Raw genomic sequence first — 15,362 nt, 5'->3', positions numbered from 1 at the left:
AGTCCCAGTTAAATAACCACAACTCCCAGCATTGCTCTGCCTCTCCCTTCACTTACCTCTCCTGATATAGCAGACATCACCTCAGCTTATTCCCCTCTTCACTGCCACCCTCTCCTGCACTGGTCACATGATGGTGACATCATCGCAGGTCCTTCTCAACCACTGACTGTTTTACTGGCCACATGACCTGTGATGTCACCACAGGCCCTTCAGCTCTTCCACCGCATTAGATTCAAATGTATTGCCGTCCTGTGGATGACAATACAGTTGTATCTAGCAGGCAGGCAGGACATTCAGGGCCTGGGACAAAACATCAGGGGCCCAGGCCCCAAATGTTTTAACCTAGCAACGCCCCTGGTCCCATACATCCTAGATAATAGACCTTGTTTGTATAGAGAATAAGTTACAGAGTGTTCAAAGGGTGTGAAATCAAAGGAGCCGTTAGACGTCTGAAGGGAGTGTAAAAAAGAGAAGATCCGGTTAGCATTAAACATTTTCCTCGTGGGGACGTCATATCTGTCCTTAAAGTCAGCTAACAAAATTTGTTTACCTCGGACTAGAAACTTATGTAGAGAGCAGAGCTTATTGGATCTCCACCAATTAAATGTGTGATCCTGCAGCCCTGGTGGGAACGCAAGGTTTCCCTAAATATATTCTAACGGGGAGTTTTTGGACTGTAGGGATAATTTAAATCTAACCAACCTCCAGAGAAGTAAAGAGTAGTGAGACAAGAGGGACCTTGTGCGTATAGTAGTCGGTAACGGGAGGTTAGACCAAACCAAGGCCCTCCACGTCAGTGGAGTGAATAGTGACTGTTCTAATGAGATCCACAGCGGGTGCTCTTTAGGTTCAAGGTGAGTCAGGAACAAGCCTAGCTGCTTTGTAGTATTTAAGGAAGTCCGGAATTGAAAGACCCCCCTGGGACTTATGACGACACATTGTTTGCCTAGCTATACGTGGACGTTTATCTGCCCATATAAACTTTAGGGCCTCAGTTTGTAGAGCTTTTAGATCAGAGCTAGGTACCGGCATAGGGAGAGTTCTGAATAAATATAGCAGTCTAGGGAGGACCACCATTCTGACAATATGAATCCTACAGGGGAGAGTAATTAGTTTTGTATACTCTTTCCAACCTGTTAGGCAAAGATATTCCCAGACACGGAATTAAATTATGTCTGAGTTGAAATGGGAACTTTTGTGATAGGAGGGATGTAGTCTGGGGTGACAAGTTACAAACAGAAGGACCTTTTAGATGCCCTCAGATACCTGGGCCAGCTATGGTTGTAACCTCAGTTCCTCCATATGGCTGACGCCTCTGTTTATGACTGATCTTAGGTCCCTCTATTTAAAATTTTTAGACGGGCGCCTGACAAAAGTAATAGCCATTCTGCCCTTATGGTGGCACTGTGTTTTGACAATAATTCCTATTTTAGGTCTCTCTTCAGCAAATGGCATGTATCATGTAGAGAAAGTTAATACAAGACACTTTCTAATGTATTGTGATTTTCCATATTGCTACCTTTGCTGTCTGGATTCATTTTTCCATCGCATTATACATTGCTCGTTTCCAGGGATTACAACCACTGCTGCAACTCGATATGAGGTGGCCGGGACGGGAGCTGCTGTACATGAGTGTCATGGTCCCGGTCACCAGAGAGGCCGGCACTTTTTCCTATAGTGTGCATGCATGACCACCACTGCTGGATTGTAGGGTGGTCAGACCATGGAACAGAACAGTGTATAATGTGATTGAAAAATGAATCAAGCCAACAAAGAAGGCAATATGGACAATCACAATACATTAGTAAGTGCCTTGTATTAACTTTATCTACATGATAAATGCCATTCCCCTTTTTTCATGAGTGATATTTTTAGGGTACTCCACAGTGTTCAATTATTACAAGACCATCATTAATCTCATGGGAAGTGTCAGCATACTTTAATATAAAATCCCCCACCTCTGTATTTGGTCTGAAATCCTCCCTCGCTCCCTCTCTAAATGCCAGCCAGTGATGCCCACGAAAGCCATCATGTCTGGGTGAGATATGTTCAGTTTAAGTAAAAGGCCCCTTTGTTTCTGAAGTTAACCTAAGCATCACAAGTGCGTCCATTAAAATTAACTATTATTACTGTAGGAATTAACATTTATCACTACCATTCAAAATAATTAATTATATAGTATATGCTCCATCTAGAATGGGTTAATAAAAGTGTAGACATGACATGTATAATAGACGGGTGTAAATGTTTGCAACCAAACTCCCAGCAGGAATATTTCCTGGAAGCATGCACGTACCCATCCTCCCTTACACAGGTTTTCTGCAACATTGATATTGATGGCCTGTCCTTAGTGTATAGGACTGTGCTGCATTGCCACTATGGGGCTGCTGCAATACTGTGCACTGCCACTATGGGGCTATGCCTGGTTAACAAAGAATTGCACACTACGCTCATCAAAGAACCTAGGTCCTTTAACTTGTTAACACATGGGGTTGCCACAAGTCAGACCTATCCTAAGGATAGGCCTCTAATATGACGGTACTGAAAACCGCTTTAAAGCCTGTTTGCAATAAACATACCTGTCTGGGCTCCAGTAATGTGCCCTAAGGTGTTCCTTGAGGGATTGGCCTCAGTATCAGTTATAGACTAGTGGTTTACACCCTGTTTTTAATTATGAGTGCTTTTTTTTATATCTGTTGCCTGTAACCTGCCTTTGATTGACTGACCTTGACCCCAAGTTACATGACAACTTCTTGAGGACTTCTGGTACTTCATCGCAGACCATCTTGATCCCAGTTGCTGACAAACTCTTGTTCAAGAAAAGTTGGGCACTTTCTGGTGGTGATAATAGGAATGTTCTGGTAAGGACGACCCTAAGTAATTATTTTCTACTTATCTTTACAATGCTTCTTCAAGAAAAGTTGGGCACTTTCCGGTGTTGATAATGGCAATGTGCTGGTAAGGAGAACCCTAAGTAATTATCTTCTAAGTGAAGCCATTATAAGCAGAGGCATAGTGTGGGGGATACCGTTGCCGGGGGTGCCAAATTGCAGGGAGCGCTAGACAGCAGGCAGTAAAATGAAGGCGATGGAAGCCTATGGCTCCTGTCCCCTCAGTTATGCTTTATAGGCTTCAGGCCATTAGGCCTGAAGCCTATGAGGCAGTAGAACAGCGATTACCTCACTGTGACCTCCTGCGTCGGGTCTCGCGAGATGACGTGATGACGCGGCGCAGGAGGGCATAGTGATGTGTTCGTGAACGCCTGCGTCGGGAAGCCACAAGCGGAAGAGAGGTGAGCATTTATTTTTTTTATGTATGCACATTGCACAATAAGGCAGGCCATACTGGTGGCACTATGGGGGGTGGGTGAGGAGCAATACTGTATAGAGAGCGAGAGAGTGGGCCATAATGACACAGAGGAGGCCAATATTTCTAATAATACAGAGGGGTCTATTATACTAATAATACAAAGGGGCCATAACCATTATCCTAATAATACAGAAGAGGTCATTATACTATTAATACAGAGGGGGATCATTCTACAATTAATACAGAGGAGGTCATTATACTACAAATACAGAGGGGGGCCATAATGATACAGAGGGGGCCATTATACAGGTGAAACTCAAAAAATTTGAATATCATCCAAAAGTTCATTTATTTCAGTAATGCAACTTAAAATTAGAATTTTGTGAAAAGGTTCAATATTACTGAAATTAATGAACTTTGCACAATATTCTAATTTTTCAAGTTTCACCTGTACTTATAATACAGAGGGGGGGCAATTATATATACTAATAATACAGAGGGGGCCAATATACTAATAATACAGAGGGGGCTATTATATATAATAATAATAATAGAGAGGGGCCAATATACTAATAATACAGAGGGGGCTATTATATATGTACTAATAATAGAGAGGGGACACTGCGACGGGTCTTTATAAATACTGGGGCTACTACAGGGGTCTTTATAAATACTTATAACTACTGCAGACACTACAGGGAGTGCAGAATTATTAGGCAAGTTGTATTTTTGAGGATTCATTTTATTATTGAACAACAACCATGTTCTCAATGAACCCAAAAAACTCATTAATATCAAAGCTGAATATTTTTGAAAGTAGTTTTTAGTTTGTTTTTAGTTTTAGCTATTTTAGGGGGATATCTGTGTGTGCAGGTGACTATTACTGTGCATAATTATTAGGCAACTTAACAAAAAACAAATATATACTCATTTCATTTATTTATTTTTACCAGTGAAACCAATATAACATCTCAACATTCACAAATATACATTTCTGACATTCAAAAACAAAACAAAAACAAATCAGTGACCAATATAGCCACCTTTCTTTGCAAGGACACTCAAAAGCCTGCCAGCCATGGATTCTGTCAGTGTTTTGATCTGTTCACCATCAACATTGCGTGCAGCAGCAACCACAGCCTCCCAGACACTGTTCAGAGAGGTGTACTGTTTTCCCTCCTTGTAAATCTCACATTTGATGATGGACCACAGGTTCTCAATGGGGTTCAGATCAGGTGAACAAGGAGGCCATGTCATTAGATTTTCTTCTTTTATACCCTTTCTTGCCAGCCACGCTGTGGAGTTCTTGGACGCGTGTGATGGAGCATTGTCCTGCATGAAAATCATGTTTTTCTTGAAGGATGCAGACTTCTTCCTGTACCACTGCTTGAAGAAGGTGTCTTCCAGAAACTGGCAGTAGGACTGGGAGTTGAGCTTGACTCCATCCTCAACCCGAAAAGGCCACACAAGCTCATCTTTGATGATACCAGCCCAAACCAGTACTCCACCTCCACCTTGCTGGCGTCTGAGTCGGACTGGAGCTCTCTGCCCTTTACCAATCCAGCCACGGGCCCATCCATCTGGCCCATCAAGACTCACTCTCATTTCATCAGTCCATAAAACCTTAGAAAAATCAGTCTTGAGATATTTCTTGGCCCAGTCTTGACGTTTCAGCTTGTGTGTCTTGTTCAGTGGTGGTCGTCTTTCAGCCTTTCTTACCTTGGCCATGTCTCTGAGTATTGCACACCTTGTGCTTTTGGGCACTCCAGTGATGTTGCAGCTCTGAAATATGGCCAAACTGGTGGCAAGTGGCATCTTGGCAGCTGCACGCTTGACTTTTCTCAGTTCATGGGCAGTTATTTTGCGCCTTGGTTTTTCCACACGCTTCTTGCGACCCTGTTGACTATTTTGAATGAAACGCTTGATTGTTCGATGATCACGCTTCAGAAGCTTTGCAATTTTAAGAGTGCTGCATCCCTCTGCAAGATATCTCACTATTTTTGACTTTTCTGAGCCTGTCAAGTCCTTCTTTTGACCCATTTTGCCAAAGGAAAGGAAGTTGCCTAATAATTATGCACACATAATATAGGGTGTTGATGTCATTAGACCATACCCCTTCTCATTACAGAGATGCACATCACCTAATATGCTTAATTGGTAGTAGGCTTTCGAGCCTATACAGCTTGGAGTAAGACAACATGCATAAAGAGGATGATGTGGTCAAAATACTCATTTGCCTAATAATTCTGCACGCAGTGTATAGGGGACTTTATTACTACTGTGGGCTCTATAGGAGTACCTTATAGAGGGGCCTTGTTACTGCTGGGGGTACTATAGGAGGCCTTATTTCTACTAGGAGCTCTACGGGGCATTATTAATACTGGGGTGCTGAGGGGGTTTTATTATTGAGACCAATATGGAGGACATTACTACTAATGGGGAGGCCAATAGGGGTGCTGCAGGGAACACTATTACTATTGAGGACAGTTTGGGAGCATATTATTATGGGGGACTATCTGTATGGCACTAGCGCAGTATTGAGGCACCTGAAGGGAGAGGACGATAGTAAAGTGAGGAATCGAAACATTTTTTCTGTGATAAACTCTGCAGAGACGAGACACAGCTGAAAGAAGGTATCATGGCGGTCTTATCTCCGAATGAAGACGTTGAGGAAAGAGTCTACATTAGAGGAGATGTGACCAGATGTAAGAGGCTTGTGCTGCTGTATTCTCCTGTATTTTTTGTACCAATATATATAATGCCCATCCACATATTTCTTTCATGGTAGGGTTGGGTGGGGAGGACTTCAGGCCACACTGTGCAAGTCCTGAATTCTAGGGACTCCCATCCATGTACTAGATTATCTGCACTCAGAGAGTTATCACTGTGTTATCTGTGGTGTTACTTAGGACTGCAGTTGATATCTACTACATTATCTGTAAGAAAGGAGCACAAAAATTGGCTTGCCCTGGGTGCTGGCAACCCACGCTACGCCACTGATTACAAGACTGAGCGATCTACCCTGGAGTGCCCACATTTTAACATTTGCCCATCTATTTACAAAAGACAAAGTATTTTTTTGTATTTTTTTCTATATCAAATTCCGTAGTAGGGTAAAATGATATGAAGAGTATATGGAAAGATAATCCATGAAAAGCAAAGTTGGATGACATTTAGCTGGAAATCGATTGGCTCCTCTTCATAGATTTTCTGAGACGTGACAAAAGAGTTAGTTATTTCTCTCTTTCCACATCTTTTGCATTTCATCGTAAAGTCTGGTGGAATTTTTTCATGGGCCATGGATATAAAATAAGACGCCTAAAGGTTTGTGAATGGTTTGGAATGGTGTATGAGCAATAGAAAGGTCCATTGGGACAAGAATGTGACACCAGACATGATTGTTTGGAAGCAATGCTTCTTTGTCTTGCAGCTGAGAGCTCCACTTGAATGAGGAGGGACACCATTGTCTTCATCAACAGGGTTCTCAGCAGATCCAGTTTCAAGGGGAAACATCAGCTTCACCTTAATCTGAGGAAAGGAACAAAGAGAATTGATAACTTTGCTTAGCTTGAAAAGTAACTAGACTAAGTTGTGGTTCACACAGTGATAGGGGCAAAGGGCGACCTTGTGGATTCTCACCTGTGTTTTGTGCCTAAATGGATTTACTTCAACACCAGATGATCAATGAGACATCTAGTGTGAAAACCTATAGAATGAAGCTTTGTTTTTAAGGAGTTAATACCAGATTGTGCAGTAGACATCATAGTGTACTGTATATAACCCTATAACTATGAAGAACTTAAAAAAATTGACTCAGAATAAGGTCTCATGCACACAACCGTATGTATTTTGCAGTCCGCAAAAAACGGATCCGCAAAAAATATGGGTGACGTCCGTGTGCATTCCATATTTTGTGGAACGGAACAGCTGGCCCCTGATAGAACAGTACTATCCTTATCCATAATGCGGACAATAATAGGACATGGAAATAGCCTTGAGAAATCTCCTTGGAAAATAGTAATATTCGACTGTGCAAAGTTCCAATTGGCATACGTAAAAATTTTGTTAGATTCCAATCAACATACGATTGCAATATATATCAACAGTGCTTGGTAATGTAAGTTGTCTCTTACCCCTCTTGATCGATTGTATTTTACTCACAGTGGGTAGATATCAGGTGGACTGGTGAGGCACAAAAAAATTTTTGCTTTTCAAATAAGGTCCGGCCGAGATCCCGCGACTGTGCATTGTCTCGCCGGGCCGGAGCATGCGCACTGCGATGCCCATTGTTGGCACGGCATCGCTTTAACTACTGCGCATGCTCTGGCGAACGGCGCAAAACCAGCCGTGTGCCGGAGCATGCGCAGTAGTTAAAGCGATGCCGTGCCAATAATGGACATCGCAGTGCGCATGCTCTGGCCCGGCGAGGCAGTGCACAGTCGCGGGATCTCGGCCGGACCTTAGGATGGCACAAGGGAATAGGAGGGCGGGCATATGGAGAGGCTGGGGCGGGGAAACAATAAAAAAAGGCAGGGCAGCCTGGGAACCAACGCAGTGAACGCCGCCCCTGGGCACTGTATATGGCCATATGGAGGTGACAGACTCCCTTTAAGTTATACTTACCTTTAACCCTTGCATCCTGAAACTACATATGAAGAGTACCTCCTGGCGCAGTAGGTGACCTGCAGTTGGACCAAACAAACTGATAAAAAAAAGAGTGAAAAATGGTAATGATGCTAGCTACGGCGACATTTTGCCACTGTCCATTCCTTCGGAAGGTCCAGACAACTGTTTGTTGGCCAGAGCGTGCAGTAACTGTATCAGTAATGTAACAGATTAACTAAGCACATGGCAGCAGTTGAACAAGATAAACGCGGCAATATATTAGACCACCCTTTAATACTCAGTCTGACACACACTAAATGTATGTGTACAATAACAGATTAAGGCCCCTTGCAGGTGAGCGTGTCCGGATTAGGTCCGGATGCATTGCGTTTGCGATCAGGGAAAATCGTGCGAGTAGGTACGCAATTGCAGTCAACTTTGACTGCGATTGCGTTCCGATGTTCAGTTTTTATTGCGCGGGTGCAATGCTTTTTGCAAGCGCTTGATAAAAAACTGACTGTGGTACCCAGACCCGAACCCGGAATTCTTCACTGAAGTTCGGGTTTGGGATCGATGTTCTGTATATTTTATTATTTTCCATTATAACATGGTTATAATGGAAAATAATAGCATTCTTTAATTCAGAATGCTAAGTAAAAGGTGGGGTTAAAAATAAAAAATAAATCCACTTGATCGCGCAGCTGGGCTGGTCTTCTTTCTTCTTCTTCTTGCAGGACCTGGCTGGAAAAGGAACTTCCGTGACGTCATCGCGCTCAGTGCAGGTGCAATGCCTTCACCTCACGCATTGCACCCGCGCGGAATTCTCACCCATGTGAAAGGGACCTAACTAAGCATGTGGCAGCAGTTCAACAAGATGCACACAAAGATATATTAGACCGCCCTTTAATACTGAGTCTGACACACACTAAATGTATGTGTAAAATAACAGATTAACTAAGCATGTGGAAGCAGTTCGTCAAGATGCACGCAGCAACATATAAGGCCGCGATATATATTAGATGGATCTGCGGATTGGCTGGCTGTACGACATTATGGGTCATATCGCATTCCGTGGCTTCTTACTTTTACTTTGTAACATGTGCATTTTAGAAAAAAAATTATTCGTTACCACGAAGTGCAAGAAAATTCCGATTTGTGGCTTTGATTTGCTCAACACTAGTATTCACGATCTAGTCCACCTTCAGATGACCTTTTGGTTGAATTGGCAAAAAATCCCTCATAGACACTCCAACATCTTGTAGAAAGCAGGCCCATAAGAGCTGAGGTTCTTAAAGGCAGAAAAAGAGGACCAACTCCTTATTAACGCCCATGTTTTTCCAACAAGCTCCTATAGCCTTGACAGTCAGTTGTTCATGCAGCGAACCGGACCGCAGGGACAATCTGTGGAGTAGTAGTTGTACTCACAATTTTTGTAGCTTCCTGGGCTGGTGTGCAGTGATGGGGAAGACAGCACTAAATCCTCCGGGGCACTCTCTAGTACAGGGATCACCAGCCAGATGGTAGTTGAGGTGCCCTTGATGGCATAGGTGTTTAGGGTGCTTTGGAGGCTGGCACCCCGGTTGTTCGTGACGCCAGCCCCATTAGGCTACTTTCACACTGGCGTTTTGGGTTCCATTTGTGAGATCCGTTTCAAGGCTCTCACAAGCGGTCCAAAACGGATCAGTTTAGCCCCAATGCATTCTGAATGGAAAAGGATCCGCTCAGAATGCATCAGTTTGCCTCCGTTCCGCCTCCATTCCGCTCTGGAGGCGGACACCAAAACGCTGCTTGCAACGTTTTGGTGTCCGCCTGACGATGCAGAGCCAAACGGATCCAATGGGGACGGATCCATTTTCAGTGACACAATACGGCACATTAGAAAACGGATCCGTCCTCCATTGACTTTCAATGGTGTTCAAGACCGATCCGTTTTGGCTATGTTACAGATAATACAAACGGATCTGTTCTGAACGGATGCAGACGTTTGTATTATCTGAACGGAAGCGTTTGTGCATGACGGATCCGCACCAAACGCTAGTGTGAAAGTAGACTTAGGTGCAAAGGTTGGTGGTGGAAAAGATGAGGAGTCGATTGTAGCAAAACAGTTAAACCTTTACTTAAAAATCACTTGTCTCCAGGCAGTCAGTACAGTTCATTTATATGATATACAGATATGACTCAGGTATTGGTTTAGCTGTAATCCTTGTAACAGGCTTGGCAATTGCAATTTGAGGAGTTTTCCTTCTCTCTATATCTGTCTATACTCTGTCCACACTCTAGTACTCAGGTACTGAATATAATAACTTAGGCTAGTTTCACACTTGCGGCAGGACGGATCCGACATGCTGTTCACCATGTCGGATCCGTCCTGCGGCTGTTTCGCCGTGCCCCCGGGCCGCCGCTCCGTCCCCATTGACTATAATGGGGACGGGAGTAGAGCTCCGGCGCAGCACGGCGGTGCACGGAGAAAGCCGCCGGACTAAAAAACCTGACATGCAGTAATTTTAGTCCGGCGGCCTTAAGCCGTGCACCGCCGTGCTGCGCCGGAGCTCCGCCCCCGTCCCCATTATAGTCAATGGGGACGGAGCGGCGGCCCGGGGGCACGGCGAAACAGCCGCAGGACGGATCCGACATGGTGAACAGCATGTCGGATCCGTCCTGCCGCAAGTGTGAAAGTACCCTTACTGGTCAGTAGCAATCCACAGGGCGGCTCCCTAATGGCAGGCATCAGTCTTCTGCTCCATTCTTTGGAAAGGATACTCACTGAAGAATTACGGACCACTATTTCCATAGAGACATGTGGTAAAGGATAATTTTGCCCATTAATCATCCGGCTGTGTCCAGGTACTTTTACGTTCCTCCCGGTCACTGGTGCTTGTGAAGTCCATTGGCTAATTTAGCTCCAACCTCCACTAGACTTCCTCTATATCAGTCGGTGCTCCTGTAATACTGTTCTCTATACTCCTTTAGCTTGATCAGGACCAAGGGGGTAAAATAGCAGCTACATTGTGGACTAGGCCTGTTCTGCTCCTCCATTAACTTCCTTGCTGCTACTCTCCTGTTCCACCTTGTTCTACCCTGTTCTACCCACACCCTCAGCTATATATAAGTGGCACCAGCACCACCTAGGGGCGAATAGATGTAATTACACTCTAACAGCCTGTTAATAGGAATTACAGGTATATAAGCATATACAAAAGTTTGAAGTGCCCACGACCCTTACTGAGTGGGACACTGCATCCACTCCACATACTTTTGTCTACATAGTGTATGTTGTATTAGTTTCACCTGACTCACATTCTGCTGTAGAAAGGAGAACAGCGTTGAATCATTTCATTTTTTTTCAGGTTTCATGTTTGTGATTTTTATGTCATGGCCTTGACCAGTCCTGGAATGTGGAATTAGTCTATATTACCACCAGGGCAGATATCATGACAAGACTAATGTTCATGCTTTCATTTTAGCCATTCTTTATAGTGAATAAATTGTGATTGTTTTAGCGTGTGCTAGGATGAAAGAAAAAGTATTGTTTCAATATTACTCAGTGCTGATAACAGATTGTGTATGGTCATTTAATGTGTCTGTATTTAGTATCAAGTTGTCTGGGCCTGGAGAAATCAACCTCAACAATCAAGGGTTCATACCAAGAAACAGCTAAGGAATTTTCTATTTTTGCTTTACTTTTTAAAGGGATTTTCCAAGACTTTAATACTGATGACCTATCCTCATAGATCGTGCTGCCTAATCACGGTCTGCTGACAGCAAATAATGATACTGTAGAGGAGATCGCTGAATGTAATAGCAGCAATCTCTTCTGATGAAGAGCAGGCAATTGTCGGGAAGGAACGCTTACTTCCTGACAATCATTAACTGCATCTGCTGGTGTAGTGCTAACCTAATTCTGCTTGTGATGATAATGAGATGACTACTGAAAAGTGATCTGTGCAGACAAAGAAGTGGTGTCTATTATTAGGCAGCATATTAAACATTTTTTTTAAATATAGATAGTGACATGAAAAATTACAAATAATATCACCATAAATTATTTAAAAATATGTTTTAAACTTGATTTAAACAACAGGTCGTTTTCTGATGACACATTTCCTTTAAATCAGCGATCATAATCTAATCCTCCTACCTCAGACACACTTAGAAATATTTTGGACTGTAGGAGGAAATAAAAGAATTCCCAATCAAAAACATGGAGAACATGTGGGTCCCATGGATATGTTCTCCTTGTCTGGATTCAAACCAGACACTGCAGAGCTGCAAGACACCAGTGCCAACCACTGAGCCATCATGCTTCCCCTGGGATCTTGTAGTATTTACCTTCCTCTAATATTACTTTTTGTTCAAAGATGAATGGGGTGGTGTGCCACGTAGAGGAGAACATCTGCAAATTATTTCCTCATAGCATATCTCCATATAGTCCATCCCTTAAATTAACCACAGAGAATGGCCCAGATAGAAAACTAGTGGAAAACAAAGATGATGCTTTTGCCTATTTACTGTAAGAAACTAGAAAAAAAAATCCCCTTGGTTAGATTGTGTGGGAAAGGCCCCACAAAATATTTTAATTTCACAATCGAGATAACAAATGGATGATGAACTCCGCTGTCTTAAGATCCTGTGTTGCCTCAATATTTTGTCTGACGAGGCCATCGGTGATGGTTGCATGCAGTGTATGTACACTATAGGATTAAGATATTAAGGCTTCTTTCACACAAGCGATATGGAATGTGTCAGGATCTGTTTAGGGAAAAACTGATGGTTTTGCACACAAGTTCAATCAGTTTTGTCTGCAATTGTGTTCAGTGTTTCAGTTTTTTCAGCGCAGATTCAATCGGTTTTTATGCTTTCGGAAGAATAACAATCTACATCTTCTAGCAACAATCAGTGAAAAATGCATTGCATCCAGATACCTGTATAGAACATGCTGCGATTTTTCCTGAACGCAGAGATGATGTGGACAGGAAACTCGCTCTTGTGAAAGAGGCCTAAAGACTCTATAAATTAATGCTAGCACAGGAGTCATCTGATTACCATGGATCTTGTTTTTGAGACCCTGAAAATGAACCATTATTTCCATGGCAAGTGTTAGCCAATCGCACATTTCCCATGCATTAGGTGCTAATGGATGGCCTACCTTGGGCAAGAGCTTGTCTTTGTCAGTAGCTCTAGGCTTTGGCTCATAGATTTGGCTCCCAAGTGGGACGCACCTCTCTGTAATATCTACATACCCTTATAGGGCATATGGAAGGAGGTTGTCTTCATGGAACAACAAAATTCATCTTTATTTATATTGTGCCACCATATTCCGCAGAGCTTTACAATTCAGAGGGTTCATGTACAAAATAAAAGACATCACAAAGTTACTAGCTAATATACAACTGAAACACTAGGAGTGAGGGCCCTTCTTGCAAGTGGGGGTGGCACAAAAAGATCCCTGGGGCCCTATTCTCTTCAATATATTTATTAATGATCTTGTAGAAGGCTTGCATAGTAAAGTATCAGTTTTCGCAGATGACACTAAACTGTGTAAAGTAATTTACACTGAAGAGGACCGTATACTACTACAGAGGGATCTGGGAATTGGGAATTGGAGAAATTGGTTGGGGAATTTCCTGCTGGATGTTACCTGTCATCAGTGCAAAGGTCAGTGACCGGTTCTTGAACTTTAGGGATTAGAAGGGAATGAAAAGTGTCAAAGAGTCGTTTTAGGTTATTTGAGAGTGAGGATATGAGAGAGGTGAAGTACTTCTGTATGGCAAAGTTGAGGGCTGAGTATGTTTTAAGCATAAGTTTATAATCGAGGAAGTCTGCTCATATTCAAGAGTTTCTCCATAAGTGTTCTGCACATCTGGAGCACCGCTGAAGAAAATGTGTTTCAGCTGTGTGCCAGAGTTGGCATGTTCTCTATCCGGAGGGTCAGATTGATATTGGAGCAGCTTCATCCAGGGCGGTTTTGAGGGTATGGTTGTAATGATTGGCAGCCTGGTCTGGACAGGAGAGGGAAGAGATTGGGATAAGAGCTAACTGTACGATGGCAATGAGTTGCTGACAGTTAATGGTGTGTAAGTTTCTATAAGTGTGAAAAGTATGATTGTCGTGAGAAGAGTGAGAGGTCTGTATACCAAAGGAAAGAAGATTGTGGTCAGAAAGTGGGAAGGATGGGTTTTTGAGACTGACCAGTAACGGAAGAAGACTAGATCAAGTGTATTGCATTTTTTGTGCATGGCAGAGGAAGTAAGTTGTGATAGGCCAGGAGAGGAGGTTAAAGAGAGAAAGTGAGAGCCTGATGGGGAGATAGGATCATCAATGCGGATATTAAAATCACCCATAAGAGTTGGTGATTCAGAAGATAGGAAGTGAGGAAGCCAGGCAGCAAAGTGATCCAGGAATTGGTTAGGGAGCCTGGGGGATGATAGACAACAGCAACTCGCAGGTGGAATTGGCCGAAGAGTCTGATGGTATGGATCTCAAAAAAAGAGGGGAATGTGAGAGATGGTACAAGGGGAATGACCTGAAACGTGCACTGTGGAGAAAGTAGTAGGCCTACTCCTCCACCATGCCTGCCATCAGGTCTGGGGGTATGGGAGAAGTGAACTCCACCATAGGATGCGGTGGCAGGGAAAGCAGTGTCAAAATTAGAGATGAGCGAATCGAAGTTGACGAAGTGGAATTCGATCATAATTTCAGGAAAAATTAGACTCGCACCGAATCCGAATTCCCTTACTCTTCGTGGTAACGAATCGCATTTTTTCCTAAAATGGCTGCTGCACGTAACATAGTACATAAGGCCGAAAAAAGACATTTGTTCATCCAGTTCGGCCTGTTATCCTGCAAGTTGATCCAGAGGAAGGCAAAAAAAAAAAACTGTGAGGTAGAAGCCAATTTTCCCCACTTTAGGGGAATAAAAAATTCCTTCCCGACTCCAATCAGGCAATCAGAATAACTCCCTGGTTCAACGACCCCTCTCTAGTAGCTATATCCTGTAATATTATTACGGTCCAGAAATACACCCAGGCCCCTCTTGAATTCCTTTATTGTACTCACCATCACCACCTCCTCAGGCAGAAAGTCCCATAGTCTCACTGCTCTTACCGTAAATAATCGTTTTCTATGTTTATGTACAAACCTTCTTTCCTCCAGACGCAGAGGATGTCCCCTCGTCACAGTCACAGTCCTGGGGATAAATAGATGATGGGATAGATCTCTGTACTGACCCCTGATATATTTATACATATTAATTAGATCTCCCCTCAGTCGTCTTTTTTCTAAAGTGAATAACCCTAATTTTGATAATCTTTCAGGGTACTGTAGTTGCCCCATTCCAGTTATTACTTTAGTTGCCCTCCTCTGAACCCTCTCCAGCTCTGCTATGTCTGCCTTGTTTACAGCAGCCCAGAACTGTACACAGTACTCCATGTGTGGTCTGACTAGCAATT

General features: G+C 43.2%; 1 long non-coding RNA gene across 1 annotated transcript; it reads right to left on the bottom strand.

Moving 5' to 3' along the window:
• Positions 1-9,538, bottom strand: LOC120987193. Its single transcript, XR_005775952.1, has 3 exons — positions 9,525-9,538; positions 1,361-1,366; positions 1-174 (listed from the first exon to the last, which is right to left on the bottom strand). It is a non-coding gene; the product is annotated as an uncharacterized LOC120987193 (long non-coding RNA).
• Between the last annotated feature and the right edge of the window lie 5,824 nt (positions 9,539-15,362).

This window comes from Bufo bufo, chromosome 1 (assembly GCF_905171765.1).
Source record: "Bufo bufo chromosome 1, aBufBuf1.1, whole genome shotgun sequence".
Classification (NCBI taxonomy): Eukaryota; Metazoa; Chordata; class Amphibia; order Anura; family Bufonidae; genus Bufo; species Bufo bufo.
The sequence above is the reverse complement of the archived record's forward strand: the minus strand, read 5'-3'. Positions and strand labels throughout refer to the sequence as shown.